This window comes from Lactuca virosa, chromosome 5 (assembly GCF_052849685.1).
Source record: "Lactuca virosa cultivar CGN04683 chromosome 5, Lactuca_virosa_CGN04683_v6, whole genome shotgun sequence".
Classification (NCBI taxonomy): Eukaryota; Viridiplantae; Streptophyta; class Magnoliopsida; order Asterales; family Asteraceae; genus Lactuca; species Lactuca virosa.
This window is the reverse complement of record NC_136430.1, coordinates 30231469-30250181: the sequence shown is the minus strand read 5'-3', so window position 1 is coordinate 30250181 and position 18713 is coordinate 30231469. Positions and strand designations below refer to the sequence as shown.

General features: G+C 38.2%; 1 non-coding gene across 1 annotated transcript; it reads left to right on the top strand.

The window, feature by feature from the left end:
- Positions 1 to 18175: 18175 nt before the first annotated feature.
- On the top strand, positions 18176 to 18282 carry LOC145117943 (small nucleolar RNA R71). The gene has a single exon (XR_013712934.1). It is a non-coding gene; the product is annotated as a small nucleolar RNA R71 (small nucleolar RNA).
- The last annotated feature ends 431 nt before the right edge of the window (positions 18283 to 18713 follow it).

Genomic DNA, 18713 nt, shown 5'->3' with positions numbered 1-18713 from the left:
GACACGGCTTCAGCCGTAAGGTAGAGTGGTAGATTTGTGAAGTTCAGCATGAATCGAGCGGCTTCAACGAGAGTTCTATTGTGTCTTTCGACTACACCGTTTTGTTGTGCAGTATAAGGAGCTGAGAAGTTGTGGTCGATTCCTTTTTCAGTGAGAAATTTCTCAATGGTGGAATTAGTGAATTCCGATCCATTATCCCTTCGGATTCTCCTAACTGGCAGTTTGATAAGAACTTCTATTCCTTTGATAAAATTGATGAGCTCTGAGGCTGTTTCGGATTTCAGCCTTAGGAAGAAGACCCAAGTGAACCGTGTAAAATCATCAACAATCACAAGAATGTATTTCTTATGATGAAGACTTTCTACAGTGGAGGGTCCACAAAGATTAGTGTGCAGAAGCTCCAATGGTTCCGAAATGGATTTTTCGATGATAACAGGATGACCCTTCTTCGATTGCTTACCACACTCACAAGCAGCACACAAATGATCATTTTCGAATTTGAGAAGAGGTAAACCTCTCACCATTTTGCCTGATACGAGATCATTCATGTACCGAAAGTTTAGATGAGCGAGCCTTCGGTACCATAACCAGCTGACGTCAGGAACAGCTTTTGTGAGAAGGAAGAATTGCGGTTTGCCAACAATCATGTTAATGTCGAGCGGGTACATTTTCTTGTTGCGAAGCGACTTGATTAAACACTCTTTCCGGTCTTCAGTCATTATGTAGTCGTACTTTTTGCAAAATTCCACAAGTCGATTTGAATCAGTGAGCTGAGCAACACTTATCAAATTATGTTTTAGATCAGCTACATAAGCCACATGTGAGATAGAGAAGTTTCCATTGGTGAGGATCCCATAACCACGTATTTGAGAGTTGGAGTTATTGTCATATGTCACGTAACCAGCGTTTGGAGAAGGCTTTAGATCATGCAGAAAATCTTTTTGCCCCATCATGTGCATGGAGCAAGCATTATCAATATACCATATTGTTTCTTGCTCTGAAGCACAAAGTGCCTGCAAAATTAGTGAGTAATGGAGTTTTTAGGCTCCGAATTAGACTTTGGGACGTAGGCACGGGCTTTGGACTTTGATTGTGACTTAGGAACAACTTTGTGTTTCTGGGTGGTATTCTTTGAATTCTTTGGAAACAGACAGAAGGCTAATGTCTTTTCATCTATCCAGTAGTCATATTCAATGACTTTAAGGTTCCGAACATTCTTCTTCGGAACTTTGACTTCCGGAGTGTTGGTAACATTAGTAACCTCCGGAATTGTTGTTTCATCAATGGGAGATTTGATTTTCCACACAATATTTTTCTTTGAAGATTTTGAAAAAGTTGTTTTCTTTGCATTTGTGGATTTGTTTGATGACACATTGTTTTTTGAAAGATTGGGTTTAAAAATTGTGCCATCAGATTTTGCAATAAAAACAGATGAAACAGTCCGAGGAGAAGTGTTTTGGACTTTTGTAGCATTCACACGAGATTTAGGCTGAGTAGAACTGTCTACTTTCTTGGGTTCTACACGAATAGGAGATTCAGAAGGTCTTTTGTGGATCTTAGTGGGAACAAAGGAATTTTGACTATGGGTTGATGCATGAGAATTTCGGGACATACTCCGTTTGGAGTTTTCAGTGAACCTGGAATTTTGTCTAGTCTTAACTTCCTTTTTATGTGCATTTCGAGCTTCTACTTTGGGATCTACAACATCCTTCCTATTTAGCATTGGTTTTCTCTTAGGATGGGACGAGGATTTTGAGGTTTGTCCTACGGATGGATTACTAAAATCAGGAGTAATGGGAACCAATTTTGTTTTTGAGACAATTAAGGAACCCGATTCGCAAGAATCAGAGGACACACAGCTTGACACTTCAACTTTATCATCTAAGGATGCCCATACAAACTCAGGGGCAACAGTTTCAGTTGTCAGGGAAGGAATTTCTTCGACAACACAGTTGTTGGGAGGGTTACTCCTAGGAACGTAATCTACGCAATTTGAAACACTGTGATGAAATTACGTGGTCTGATTCAGGTCCAGGTTTATCAGAGGCGGAAGAGGCGTGGAATCAGGACACTTGACAATAATTGGTTTGAACTCAGGAATTAGGGACTCAAAATGGTCTGTAGTCTCAGGAAGTGGAGACAAGGGAGAAACAGGGGTGTCCGAATGTTTGATGTTCGGAACCTCTCCCATAAATGTCAGGTTTTGCAATTCCTTCAGGGGACTAACAATTGGTTTCGGAAACTCGCTTCCGAGAACAGGTGCTTTAGACCATGGATGACGAAAATTATGAGTCATCTGAATGTCCGCTTCAAGAATGTCTACAAAATTATGCAAAGCATCTATCTTTGCATTGAGACGTTTGTTATCAGAAATTAAAACATTTCGTTCAGAATAGGTGATTTCACATTTATCTTTCAAAATGATACATTCATCGTTTGACATTACAAGCTCATGTTTTAAAGACTCGATTTTCAATTTTTTATGCTCAAAACATAACCTAAGACGATTTAGTTCACAGTCCTTCTTCTCAATGGCTTCTATGGCAGACTCATAGGCTTTATAAATGGTGCTCATATCTGTTTGAATTTGGGTCAGATGAGGTTCACAAAGAGACAAATCAAAGTTATTATCAGAGATCATAGATTTTACCTGCTGAACGATGCTTCGACCGGGTGGATCATTGGTGGCCATGTAGCAGTACTGAGGTTCAGCAACATCATCTTCATCTTCTGACCCAAAAGACCAATATCCTTCATCACATTCAACTGTTTCTCTTGCCATCAAACACATGTTCCTTCAAGTTACCATATCATCATCATCCCCGGATGACCAATATCCTTCAAAATCTCTTGTAACCGTAGTTACAAAAGCTTTTTCGCATTCAGCCATCTCTTCTGCTCTTCGGACGTAGTAAGCTGAATTCTTGATTTTTGGTTTCTATGGAGCATCAGCCAGGAAATCTTTAGCAAAATGGTTTGCATGTCCACACTTATAACACATAATTTTTGGTTTATTCGATTTGGAACTCTGAGAGGGTTCCGGAGTAGAGTTTGATTTAGTGATGTTTGGTTTGTATGCAGGAGGATTTTCCGAAGTTGGTTTAGGTTCCGGAGCTGAGTATGGTTGAGGATTATTCTGGTGAGGAGCATGGAATCGGTTTTCGTATGGTTTGTAAGAAGGATTGAAAGGACGTTTGTATTTCATTGAGAGTAGAGCGAACTCCTGTTGGAAACGGAGTTTAGAGTCCATGGCTTCGGAATCATCAAGATGATAGATTTGTGTGGGTAAGATGGGTGTATATGTTTGAACAGATGGAACAATGGGTTTGAAGGGATCCGAAGTAGATGAGTTCGGAACGGTTGATTCGAAAGAACTGACAAGGGCAAGAGGACCTCCTAAGAGTTCCCTTATGGCTTGAGCAACATTTGTCACAACTAGGAATTTTGATGCTTTGTAACAACAACAATGATAACATTTGTGAACCAAAAATGTGAAAGCATGTATGATGCTTATTCAATAACAACAAACTTCCATCAAATACTTTATACAAGCACTGCAAATAGTCAACAAAGAATTGGAAACCCTAGAAACCCCAGTTTAAGTCCATTTTGGATTAGGATTTTCTTATTTGGACCTAATGGACCAATAAGCTTCCAATTTGACTAGTTTGGGCTTAGAACTCCTATATGGACTCTAATTGGACCCACTTTCATTTTTTTTAACATTTTGGGCCATATTGGGCCCATAATGAAATAAAATACCCTAAGGGGGCCATAACAAATCTAATTAACTTAAAAAGGCCATAAGACTCATACTTTGATGTAAATTGGGCCCATATCTTGGACTTAAGCACAAAAAGCCCAATTTCTTTTCTTCCTTCCCCTTCTCTCGGCCCAACTACACAAATGGGGGGAAGAGTTGACTTTTTACTTGCCACCTCACAATTATATATGGGGTATCCATGCACCCTTCCCATATTTCCAAGCATCCATCACTTCACACTCTCTTCTCCTCTCTCTTTTCTTCTTCGGCCGAGAACCACAAAGGGAAAGACACACACACACACAATTCACTCAAACACTCTCAAAGAACACTCTTCCTTCTTCTTCATCAAAAATTTCGAGATCTAGGAGCTTTCAAGTAGGATTCTCCCTAAGAGTCATCATCTAAGGTAAGTTGATGCTTAAATTCATGATATAGCTACTTCATTTCATCAAAAATCTCTTCTAAATCTATTCAAATTCGTGATCTTGCATCTTAGAACACATCTAAGCCAAAGATCCACCAAGAAGCTTGTTAGGCCGAGATTTGCATCAAACTTCTTCCATTTTTCTTCTAAACCGAATCCACAAACTCAAGGTGAGTTCATACCCCTCTCTTTTCGGTTTTCATAAGTTTTATGGGGGAGAATACAAGTAAAATGTGTAGATCTATGTGTATGTGTATGCTATGTATGATTTTATGCATGTATGTGTGATTTTATGTGCTTATATGTTGAATATGTAAACAAAAAGGGAAGAAAACTCGAGATCTATGGCATGAGTAAGAAAACAAACAAGAACTAAGGTATATTACACTAAACAAGTCAAGAAAATTACCCTCTAAGATTATGATAAACATATTGTAACACAAAACTAATTTTTGTGCTTAAATTGTCAAATAAACGAAAGTTGAGTTAAAAATTGCCATTCACGGTTTTCTTAAGGGTCAAAAGAGTCAAATCAGTTAAAACAAATGTTTTTATGAATTTTATGCTCTTCAAAGGACTTGAAATGTAAATATTAGCTTAATGGGCTAATTTTTGGGCTTTTCGGCCCATTAAGCCCAAAGTTGCGAAAATCATGACTTTCAAAGGGCTGAAATGGTAAATTCTTTAAAACGGGGGATAAAAAGTTAAACAAAACTATTACAAGGGTTAAAATGCCTTTCTTTTCCAAAAAGGATCAAAAATGTAAAGTTTTTGGATTTTGGGTCAAAGTTGTAAAAATTGCGAAAATTTTGGACTTTAACCGAAAAACACTTTGCTGGAAGGTCTGAAACTGCCAAAGAATAAGTTTTGAGCTAAAAATATCATTTGAACAAGTCTATGATTCAAAAGTGTCAAGAAAATGGTCTAAGGGTTTGAAATGTCTTTTCTTTTGTATAAAGGACTAAAATTGTTATTTTTATTAAAGAAGGGCTGAAAAGGTCAAACCAATATTTTGAATCAATTATTTTATTTTAAGATATTTGATTCAAAAGACTACAAATTTACAACTTACGAAAACAGAATGAAGAATATACCTATATTTTTAAAAACATCATCATAAACAACCGAACGGTCTCGTGCCGATCCAAAAATAACAATCGTTCAATCAAACCTTCCAACAATTATGCAATACCTAAAACAAGTAAACATTCAAACTTTGGGCTTGAAAGTTCCAATCATGCTAGTTGGACCTTTGTGATCCATTAACATTACTGTTGGGCCCAATGGATAATGGTAACCAATGTTATTGGGCCTTCTATGACCCAATTCCATATTAAAGGGACCTTCAATGGCTTTTAAGTGCCATTGCGCCTTAGTGGCCCATTAGCATTGCTAGTAAGGTCCAAGTAATCAAATGCGAAATGGGCCATCGTGTCCTTCGTATACCCAACAGCCTAAAATAACTCACGGAAGTAGCAGGACTTTGTATTCCTCTTCTCCTCGTTTGCTAGGCTTATGTGTAATCAAAGTAAACAAATTCAGGTCGTTAATCAAGAGTAATCAAGGTGGTTTGGATTAAGTGAGCAATAACGGACGACACCTCTATGGGTCGTTCGTAGTTGGTAGTTATAACCAGTCATTACCATGCATGGTTACAACGACTCACAAAAATTTGATAATATCCGACACCACCTGAGTAATCAAGGAAGAGTAATCAAAAATCATTTGTTGTGGCGGTGTAGCAATTCGTAAACACGTATATTTCGTGTTATCGGAAAACATCGGGTTTTTCGAGGAAATCAACACCACTCGCTTGTAATTTCTATAACTATAATACAAAACTCCCTTTTATATACACGTTTTGAAATCATTCATGCATCAACTTATGGATCTTCACACTTTGATAAACTATTGCCTTTCAGAAAATATCGGATTTTCTGGGTTTTACAAACTACACAAATCATTTTTATCACAACCTTGCTTATGAACTCACCAACATTTCATATGTTGACGTTTTTCAAAATAACTTGTATTCTCAGGTAACAGGTAAGCTGAAGGGTAATATCAAGTATGTTAGGATATTATGTTTTGAAAACTCTCAAACAATTTAGGGTTGTGGATGTGTAATATTTAAAACAATGTACTGGATGTGAACAATATCAGTTGTAATGTATTGATGCATGGTGATGTTTATGTTATGATTCATGTATATTCATTGTGATGATATTCAATTTAAGTCACGCGAGCCCTCGGACGTTTCCGCCGTCTGGTTTCGGGGGTGTGACAACATTGGACTCATGTCCTTGAAGTTCATCAAAAAGTTGATAGAGCTTCAACTTTTTTAAAGAACCATTGCTTTGGAGACAAGATTTTACATTTCCCCATCCTTTGCCAAGACTGTTTATGAATTTGAGATTGTACTCCAAAGGAGTTTGGACAATCCCATGAGCAGTCATGTTGTTGACAACGATTCGGTAACGGTTGGAGGCTGAGGCCACAGATTCACCAGGAGTGGTAGTGAAGGTGTCGAAGTCGTTGACAACTGAGGTGAGGTGCTTGTCTTTCATATTTTCCAAACCTTCGATCAGGTCCTGAAGAGTATCCCAAATCTCTTTGGCTGATTTGCACAACTTGATGTGCTGGAAGAGTGAGGGAGGAACTCCAAACACCATTTCTGAGAAAGCAACTTGATCAGCATGCAGCTTCTCGATATCATCTAAAGTTAGAGGAGCTGGGCAAGTTTCATCTTCTCGCATGAGCTGAGCAGCTGCATCTCTTACAACTGTTCTTACAGGAACATGTGGACCTTATTTGACGGATCTCTAGATTTCTTCACCTTTATCTTTGGCAAGTAAAAATCTTTCCATTCTAAATTTCCAGTGATCATATTCTTCCACAACTAGTAATGGGGCACATGTAGGGCCACCCACACTATTTGCGATTTGCATTGAAATCATTTGCTGAGGATTAGAAAGCAGCCATTCAAGTTAAGATATCTTCAACCTAAAGTGGTATATAGAAGAAATTTTATCCTTAACACAGAAATGGATGAAATACCAAGGTAATTTCAAACCAACTATAATCTGATCTTATGGATTCAAAGGACAACCACTCAAGCTCTGATACAAATTGTGAGAACAAGATCGATCTGATGCGCATGGACAAGGTTTGAGAACTCAAACCTTGAGTGAATGCTTAAGATCAATGTCTGCTTGCTAATAAATGTTCAAGTCAAGCCTGGAAAGACCATTCAAGTCTTAGATAATGTATTCATCAAATGATCAAGTCATTTAATGAACACCGAGAATAACTGATCAAGGTAAAGCTAACAAATGAAGAACAAGAAAAATGTTTTACATAAACTTAATGAGAATGCCAAAAGTGAGTGAAAGATCCGTAGTTGACTTGTGTTGAATGCTCCTATAAATAGGAGTGAAGGTTACAACTAATTAACTAGGATACATGCATAGGACTGGACAATAGAAATATTTCTGACATTCTGATTGTCTAAATACAACAAAAGACTAAGTCCTATGAAATGTCACATCAATACAAAGACAGACTAAATAAATGCACAAAGACAAAATAGAGTTGCTCCGGATCAGTATCCATTCCGGACATGAGAGTCATTCCGGAATGCCTTCAGCTTCGCTTCTTCTTTCTTGGTCCGGATAGATTCCGGACCACTCTTCACATTTCACTCCATACCATTGTTCCGGAATGCAGGTACTTCCGAATCCAGACTCAGGATTGCTAGACGTTCACTTTCAGGTTCCAACATTCCCCCCCCCCTGAAAACATTAAAAATAGTAAAAGCATAGGGTTATGAACTCACTGTTAGTTGCGTGAAAGTGTTGGACAATGAAACTGGAAATGAAGACCCTCGAGTTGATGTACGCGGCACCTAACGGGATCCTAATAACAATTAATACATATATGTATTTTATTACCGAAACCATTTATTATAGTGTTGGAAAAACACTTGTTTTCGGTTTAGGAATGTTACCGAGACTCGATCGAGGTGAAAAAGTAGGTTTGCGGCCAAGATTCACGGTGTGAAGGAGTTTTGAGGCTGTGAAGGGTTTCTGGCCGTGAACTGTTCTCGGCCGTGAACAGCCCCTTGAAGGGTTTACGGTCGTGAACGGTGTTCTTGAAGGAACTTTGAAGATTTGAAGGGTGTACAGCCGTAAATGGTTTGCGGCCTTTGAAGATCTGAAGAATTGAAGCGTGTACGGCCGTAAACTCAAGAACAATGATGCTGGATTCGAGGAAAAACACGTTTTAGATGCTCCAAAATAACCGCCAAAGATGATTCTTGATGATTTTCGAAAGAAAAGAGGGTGTTTTGGTGTTTACGGTGGAGAGATTAGAGAGAGAGAGAGTGGGAGAGTTTTCAGCCAGAAAAGTGTAAATAAGGGGTAGATGTTCATATTTATAGGGGGGTTCGGTGGTCGGTGGTGGGGGCCACCTATCACTGGCCGTAAACAGGTGTACGGCCGTAAACGAGTTTACGGCCGTGAACATCACTCAGGCCGAAAACTATTGAGTTTCAAAGGAAACTCAAGTTTTTTGCGTGATTTTGGTTCTGACACATATATAAAACTCAATTATATAACTAAACGATTTTCCAAACCAAAGGAATTTGACGGAACTCAATAAAATTCAAATTTTATTAACGGAATCGGGCTAACATTGACGGAAAATGATTCGGGTTGTCACAAATAACTATAACTGCACGTACGACTTCAAATCCGATTAGCAATTGTAGCTTTCAAAAGCCGTTGTCGAACTCTGACGTAGTCAATGACACGTCCTTTAGATAAGAAATCATATAAACCTCCGTTCTGCAAGATATCGTGCAGACAAAGACATGAAACAGAATCATTCTTAATTTCCAATAGTTTGTTTCCCGATTTCTGATTTGTCTGACATAGAACTGAATTGAACACATCAATTCAGTCCTGACCGGGCCCAACACATAAGTCACCACAAAATCATCGAGGGGCCCAAGATATCGCTTTTACCCATTGGGATAAAAAGAACAGACAAACTTTGAATTATATGCTTGCATAATTTACTCATCGAATCATACATAACAATACATTTTATAACATGAAGTTACTGATGCGTTTACGCATTATCAATGCACAACCAACTCGTAAACAAAAACTCATATATCTCGGTTTAAGGATTATACGATATTATCGTCTCATAATCACTCGTGGTAAATTCCATGAAGTGATTCAAATGAGCGTGGGTTTAATCCAATACTCAAATCCTATTTCAGGAGTACTCATGAACGTTGCAGCAAACCTTTGCCATTTCTAAGCACTTAGACAATCTACAAGCCAATTCATGACAGCCTTACTTCATTACTTACTTCCAAAGTATGAACGACTGTGGATAATTTGAACAATCCAATTATTCAGGAAGTAAAACATTCAAAACTAAAACAATAGTAAACAACTGACACAAGATAGTAAACTTTACTCATAAATAAATCTTCCATTACTTAATCATCAAATGTCAATTACATTTATCTATTACAAGTTTCTAAAATATCTATCTAATCACTAAAACTAATATCGTCCTTCAGACCAATGCTCATGGCATGCTGAACGTGCTTGATCCTACTCATACCCTTAGTGAGAGGATCTGCAAGATTCTCTTCTGACGATACCCTATTGACGATGAGGAGTCCTTATTCTACCCGATGCCTGATGAAGTGGCATTTTCTGTTGATATGTCTGGATCTTCCATGATCCCTTGGTTAAGGAAACCGCTCCTTCATTATCGCCGAAAATCTCCATGGGCTCCTTTATGGCTAGTATAACTCCAAAGTCTCCGATGAAGTTCTTCAACCATATAGCCTCCTTCAACACTTCACTCGCAACTATATACTATGATTCACATGTTGAATCAGCCACGGTCTCCTGCTTGGAACTCTTCCATGACACTGCTCCTCCATTTAGGGTAAACACCCAGACTGACTAAGAGTGGAAGTTGTCTCTGTTGGTCTGAAAGTTGACGTCACTATACCCTGTCACTCTCAAGTCATCACTTCCACCAAGTATAAGGACCCAGTCCTTAGTCCTTCGCAGATACTTAAGAATGTTCTTAACTGCTATATAGTGAGCTCTACCTAGGTTCCCTTGATATCAACCTACCATGATCAATGCAAAAGCCATATCAGGGCGAGTACATGTCATAGTGTACATGATCGAGCCAACGGCGGAAGCATATGGTACTCGACCCATTTCCTCCATCTCAGTATCAGTACTCAGACTCTGAGTCTTACTCAGTTTGGTATTGTTTTGGATAGGTAACTCTCCTTTCTTGGAATTCTCCATGCTAAAACGTTTTAGCACCTTGTCTAAGTAAGTACTCTGACTAAGTCCAATTAGTCTTTTACTCCTATTTCTCAAGATCCTTATCCCCAGAATATATGCAACTTCCCCTAGAACCTTCATAGCGAAACATTTCCCAAGCCAGGACTTAACCTCCTGCAAGGTTGGAACGTCGTTTCCTATGAGAAGTATGTCATCGACATACAATACTAGAAAGCTAACTATACTCCCACTAGCTTTGACATGCACACATGACTCATCCTCACTCTTAGAGAAACTAAAATCTTAGACTTTCTCATCGAAGCAAATATTACATCTGCAAGACGCTTGCTTCAATCCATGAATGGATTTCTCAAGCTTTCACACTCTATTGGGGTGTTTAGCATCCGCAAAACCTTCTGGCTGACACATGTAAACATCTTCAGCCAGCTTCCCATTAAGGAAAGTGATTTTGACATCCATCTACCATATTTCATAATCATGAAACACAACAATAGCCAACATGACCCTAATAGACTTGATCTTGGTAACTGGTGAGAAGGTCTCATCATAGTCAACCCTCGGGGTTTGAGTAAAGCCCTTCGCAACTAGCCGTGACTTGAACGTGTGCACCTTTCCATCCATGTCGGTCTTCTTCTTGAAGATCCATTTGCACCCAACCGTCTTTCGACCTTGCACATTGTCAACCAAGTTCCAAACTTGATTGTCATACATGGACTGGATCTCGCTGTCCATTGCCTCCTTCCACTTGGCAAACTCAGGGCTCGCCATGGCTTACTTGTAGCTAGAAGGCTCATTTAAATTTACCAGTGTACTATCACTGATAAACGTATTACCATTCATAGTAATATGAAAACCATAAAATTCCGGTGCCATTCTAACTTGAGTTGAACGTCTAAGAGGTAATGATTCGTCAATCAGTTCAACAGGAATTTCTTCCTCGGGTTCATTGCTAGTGTTAGAGGGTCCTTCATCGCTTGACTCTTGAATCTCTTCAAGATCAATTTGCCTCCCACTGTCCTCTTGGCATATGATTTCCCTCTCATGGAAAACTCCTCTCCTTGATACGAAGACGACATTATCACTAGGTCTGTAGAAAAGATATACAAAGGATTTATGTGGGTAGCCGATGAAAATACACCGCTCACTTCTAGGTTCAAGCTTGTCGTGAGTCTCTCGTCTTACGAAAGCTTCACAACACCAAACCTTGATATGTTCCAACGAGGGAAATTTCACTGTCCACATTTCGTGACGTGTTTTGGCAACCTTCTTTGTCGAGACTAGATTAAGGATATGGGCGGCAGTCTTTAAGGTATACGCCATAACAATATCAGAAGTGAAGCTCGACTCATCATGGAACAAACCATGTCCAACAAAGTTCGATTGTGCCTCTTAGCTACACCATTCAGCTGCAGTGTCCTAGGAGGTGTTAACTGTGAAACAATTCCACATTCCTTAAGTATTCGTGGAACTCGATACTAAGATACTCACCACCCCTATCGGATCTGAGAATCTTTATCTTCCTACCCAATTGATTTTCTACTTCTTGCTTAAACTCTTTTAACTTTTCAAAATTTTCTGACTTATGCTTGATTAAGTAGATATATCCATATCTGCTATAATCATCGGTAAAAGTCACACAGAAGCGGTTTGCATCCCTTGTGGTGGATTTGAAGGGCCCACACACATCTCTATGTATGATATCCAACAATCCCTCACGTCTTTCACAAGTACCAGTGAAATGTGATTTAGTCATTTTCACAAGTCAACAAGATTCGCACGTGTCATCTAGCTTTAGGTCAAATGACTCCAACACTCCATCCTTTTGGATTTAGTCTATGCGCTTCTTGTTGACATGTCCATGACGACAATGCCACAAGCATGCCTTGTCTATACCATTAGACGAATCAATATGCAACACATTATTTCCTAAGTTATCTACAACGATCAAAGTTTCATATGCACCATTACAAGGTAATGCTTCAAAATAAAAAAAACCATTATAATAAGCATTATTAGAACCAATTTCATTATTAAATGAAAATCTAAAGCCTTGTCATCTCTGACGAGTAGCATCAATCATTCAAATCTAACCCTAACCCACTATTAAGCACTAAAGAGTAAACTCTGATCTTGGTAATTGGAGAGGACTTCCTATTGCCCATAATCAAGTTCATCTTCCCATGCTCCACATCCTTACTTCTTCTTAGCCCCTATAAATCAGAACAAATGTGAAAACCACATCCTTTATCAAGGACCCAAGAACTAGCATGTGATGAGTTATTAGATAGAATAGTATAAATACTTGTGAATGATGGTTTTATCTTCCCATCCTTGATGTCCTGCAAATATTTGGGGCAGCTTCTCTTCCAATGCCCCGTATCATGGCAGGAGAAGCACGTTTCTTCTTTAGGATCGGAGGAGGAAGGGCAGAACCGGCTTTACCTTTGGATCCACTAGAAGAAGATCCATCATGAGACTTTCCCTTCCAGTTCTTCGAGGGTGCTTTCCTCTTTTTCCCTTTCCCATGTCCAATTGCCATGATTGGGGTAGCTGCAGGAGTAGGAGTGGATTCGACATTTTTCCCTTTCAATCCACTTTCAGCAGTTCTTAGCAGGCCTTAAAGCTTGCTGAATGTGACTTCCTTATTGCTCATATGATAATTCATCTTGAACTCATCATAGCAAGGAGGCAAAGAGTGTAGGACTATGTCAATAGCCAACTCTTCGTCGAAGTTCACATTCAACTTCAAGAGACGATCCACATACCTCTGCATGCATTGTAGGTGGATCGTGATGAACTCTCAATCCCTCATCTTGGTGGTGATGAACAAGGTGACTATCTCGTATCTCTCTTGACGTGCTCTTTGATGGTACTTTTCCATCAAGTCCTTGCACATCTCGTAGGGCCAGTAGTCCTCGTAGAACCGCTGCAGCTCAGGAGTCATGGTGACTACCATAATACATGACACCTTAGCGACATCCTTGTAGTGAACCCCATACTCAACTATTTCTTCGGGAGTAGCTTTAGACTCATCAAACTCGTTTAACTATTTGTGATGTGTGCAAAATATACCTATCTAGTTTTAAATTTATAACCTAAAGAACTTAACTAGCTAGAATGCACCTAGGCAGTGTACCTAGTCGAATTATAGAAGAATTTAGGTAAGTCGGGTGTCGATCACAGGGAACGGTATTTAATTAATACAATAACTACTAAAAGCTAAACTAAGAAAAACAACTAAAATAAGGGTTTTATCTGATTTTACAAGTTCAGAAAAACTTAAGTTAAATAACAAACTAATTACTAAAGTAAACAACTAGAAATATGATTTCAAATCAAGAATAATAGATACTTTCGTTTAGCTTCGAATCCCTCCTGTTTCCTATGGTTGATTTCAAGACAATGGATTAATTCCGCTAGTTACCAAATAATAGTTACTAGTCATCATGGTCAGACTAACTAGCATAAGTTAATTCAACAAATTTAACCCCAATGATCATGCAAGTTAAGGACACTAAATTGATTTTAAAGGTAATTTGGACTCTGAATGATATAATCTACAGACTACTATTCTTTGGTCAAGTATAGTAATCAAGCAAATATTATGATCAAATACTTCTCTCTAACACTGTTAAGCAACTAACTTATCAACTATACTAGGATATGGTCAATCTCTAGCTCTAGCAATTTAATGGTCATAAACAACTAGGTAAACCAAGTTCATGCAACTAACTGCAGTTTAACTACACAAAACTTGAGACAAGGCAATAAAGATAGAAACTTTAACAAGCTAGGTTTAGATTTATCAAATAAGATTTAAAGCAAAAACCAATTATATCAATCCATAAAACAAGAAATCAACACATAGTATTCAGGAGTTCATCTAATCTAAACGAAAGAAAAGGTTTTAGCCCATAATTACAGCTGATGAACACATAAACAAAAGTTAAACGAAGCTAAACATCATTAAACTAAGCAAACCGAATGTGTAGATGCAAATCCTTGCTCCAATCGACTTCCTAGATTCAAAATTGACCCCAAAGGGTTCTTAGAAGGGTTTTTGTCGCAATACTTCTCCAGAAAGTCAGCTCCAAGTCCCCCCATTCGTCATAATGTTCGGATATATATACTTGCCTAAAATCTGGCCACTATGACGTGGTAAAGGAACCACATCATGGTCCTCGTGTTTATCTTGTATTCCCCAAGCAAGCATCAAGAATGGCGAAGATTCCATTCAACACGTCATGGTTATCGAGAATCAGCTTTTATGCAAAACATGAAAGTCATCCGAAATTGAGTCTAGTTTTCAGAACAATTTGAATCTCGTCAGTCGGAGTTACGAGTCATGAGATATGGCAAAAATACCGACGAGGGGTCAAGCTGTCCAGCAACATCCTTCTTGTGTCTTCTTCTTGCCTAAGCTCTTCATTCCTACTTCCAGCTTCCATATTGCTTCTGAGAATGTATTTTATGCTACATAACAAATATGAAACATAATAAGTACCTTTTGTTTTATAATAAGCATAAATATAGCTAATAATATTAAGATACGATGTAAAATATATATGTAGATATGCACATATCAAAATACCCCACACTTATCTTTTGCTTGCCCCCAAGCAAAACTAATTTTTTTAGTCTAACTTTCATCACCAATATCACATAAGACAATCTATTTTGAACTCAGCCATTATACCAAGACCTCAATGCACATATTTTTGTCTAAGGTTCCTAAAAACTTCCCCAATCCTAGCTACTCATAATCCTTATGAACCTTCACCCCTTAGCTTATACGACACTCATTTCTGCAACCCTCCGAATCAATCCTCATAAATCTTTCTTAACCTCAAGGTATTTTTGGTTAAGCTACCCAAGCATACATAATTTAGAAAAGTTACAACTTTAGATACCACAATGGAGCTCTCAGAATTCTTCACTTCTTTGAATAATTGATCTTTCATTTCTTTGAATTCGCCACCTTTTTGTTTGATTTTTGGTATCTTCAACTTTTTAGAATTTTTAGAATTTTTGATATTTGATTTTCATACTTTGATAGATCCAAAATTCTTACAACTTTTTCGTAATTTCTCTTTTTTTATATATAAATCACTTTTTCCGCTCAAATCCTACATGCTTAAGCAAGGGAGCTTAACTTCAACCTTTATTGGTTAGAGATATTAGTCTAAGTGCAATGACTACATAAGCTCTCCTGGATAGATTCCAGGTACAGGTTGCAAAACTTATTATGCCATATAAACTACCAGATTACCTTTCATATCTTATGGGTCATGGCTTTTAACTAGGAATGGGAAGCCACAAATATACTATAACATATGTTGGCTCAGTTAAACATTTGAGCTCTCATCGGATCATCCCACACAATACTAGCATTTAATTTGTTAATTATCACTAGATTTAATTTTAGATTATTATTTCAAATCTTTCTAATAATTTTTTAAATCCTAAACATTTTTTAATTTTTTTAATCAGGATGCTTGTATTCCTAAATTCAACCCCTACCCCACACTTAAATGATGCAATGTCCCCATTGCATACTAAAACATAAAAATTAAAAAGGAAGAATTGGAACAGACTCCCATTGGGTAGTAGTGGCGAGATCGAACTCTGAGACTTGTGTGGAAAGCTTAGACTTCTCGTACAATTGCTGGAAACAGTACTTCTAGACCTTCTTATAGTGAATGCAAATGTGTCGGATCGAATGAAATCAAAGAACCATTCTTGAAAAATGTATTGAACCGTTGCCACGATGTGGGAAAGCAATGCCACAGCGTGGTTTCAAGTGAATGGTCATCAAGTTCGAGCAAAATAATGTCTCCACGACGTGGTTTAAGGATGTCATGTCGTGGTGTAGTCAGATTCAGTCGCGATTAAAATTTTTGCCACGACGTGTTGATGATGCCCACGTCGTGGTGTCTTCTCAGAGAATCTTCTAACATTGAAACAGGTGGGCATCGACTTTGTGTAATGTGTAAGACCATTCCCACTCTTCTTTTCAGTAAATATGCTTCAAAATGATTTTTCTGTTCATTATGTGGGAACCCCACACTTATTCAAAAACTTGTTCTTCAATTATGGTCTTCAAAAATCGCACGGCTTCTTCAAATTAAGCTCCTTCACTGCTTCACTTTCGTTCAACACTTCAAAATAAGATCAAGAACTAGAGAAACACATCATCATTCGGTTAAGGTAAAATAAAACTAAAACGAAAAATAAAACTGAAACTAAATCAAAAAGAAAAGAAAATGCAAGCTCTAAAACATCGTGTTGCCTCCCGAGAAGCGCTTCTTTTTTATTAGTCATGAGCTGGACTCCTTCCCACTTTACGTTGTGTCGGGTGGAAGTGTAACCTCCCCATTCTCCATCATCTTAAACGTTACTTGTTTGTAAGCAACCCTTCTATTGAATGCCTTTCTTGAACTTTCTAGGATTGTTGGGTTGACATCTTCTTTGTGCTTTCGCTTGGGTTCTTTCCTCATTCCCATGTCTTTAGCTTTTGTCTTGTCTTTTTCCGGGTTTTTCATGTCAAAATGAGGCTCATCATATTATTCTTCTTTTTCTTCAATCGGCTTTGTTACTGGATTTGGTGGTCTTGTAAAAGCAAACACCTCAAAAATCATAGGTGTTGAAACTGGAGGTTTCGAATAATTCACTTTTTTTTCCAATTGCTCTTCGGGTAAAGGCTCCTCCCATTCCTCCCACTCTTCTTCCTTCATGCGTTCAAATTCATCATGCTTAAGGAACTTCATGTTTTCTTGTTTCACCAAATTTGCATTGGCACGAGATGGGTAAGGGAGAGGTGGTCGATACGGCTCAACAATTGAGAAATCATAATTTTCTTTTATCGCCCACGACGTGGCACTATTGTCTCCACGTCATGGCGACTGGGAAGCTTCACGATACTCTTCTTATTCTTTCTTTTTTACTTCGAGTGACTGATTAGACTCCTCTTCAAGGTCCTTCATATGCTCCAATTCATCTTCTTCTTCTATATCAATGGCCATGACTTGATCCATAGGGATTAACTCGACTTTTCTTGAAGGTAGATCCGATAGATTTTGTTGTAAAAGTTTTTTTAATCACCTAACCTGTGTGTGGATGCTTAAAATAGATGCTCGTTGAACTCTAAGTGTTGCATCAGTTGCATCATGTCTTTTTTCGCTAACTTCCATGAATCTGAATAGCATCGACTCGAGAGCATCTATCTTCTTGGATTGGACTCGTTCTAGTTGGTAGAGATTATGCTCTAGTTGTTGATATTTTGCCGTGTCTTGAGCTCTCTTGTACTCCAACTCACAATCCTTAGTAGAATGGGGTACTTCACAAGCTACGCATCTATCCTGAATTGGTCCACCCAATTTTGTGATCTTTTCTTCCATTGCATCGAGCTTTGCAATAACTGCACTAATAGCATCTTGACCTCCATCTTTACTTGACTTTCCTCTAGTGAAATCCTCCTTTGAGTTGTGATACTCTCTTGAATGCTTAGCAAATTCTTCAATCAAAGCTTTATTTTTAGTCGGATTCTTCTTTTTCATGGGCCCTTGCGATTCTAGAAGTTGACGAGTGCACACATTGAATCCATCGTAAAATATCGAGATTTCTTGTTGGACATTGAAGTCATGTTGAGGGCAATGTCGTAACAATCTCTTGTAACGTTCCCAAGCTTTGTATAACGACTCCCCTTCTAATTGTTGAAAATTCTAGATATTTCTCTTAAGCTTTGCCACTTTTGAAGGAGGGGTAAACTGGTTGATGAACTCGGTCTTAAAATCAACCCATGTCGTGATTGCTTCAAAGGGAAGTGATTTTAACCATTCTTTTGCTTCACCCTTCAATGTGACCAGTAAAATTCGAAGCATCACCGCATCTTTACTCACATTAGGTGCATAAAATAATGTGAAATTTCCACCACCTCTTCTATATGCTCATAAGCGTCCTCGTGCTCATTCCCATAAAAAGGTAGATCCCTTAACATATTAATTATGTGTCCCGAAAGTTCAAACTTTGTCGTGGTTAGGAATTTTGGTGGATCAAGACCCATCTGTTTTCGTTCCTCATATGTCACTTGTAGTCTTCCATTGACATAGTTGTGATGTCCCCCATATTTCCTGCTAAACAAAACTAGAAAGCACACACGTAAAAAGGAACAAAA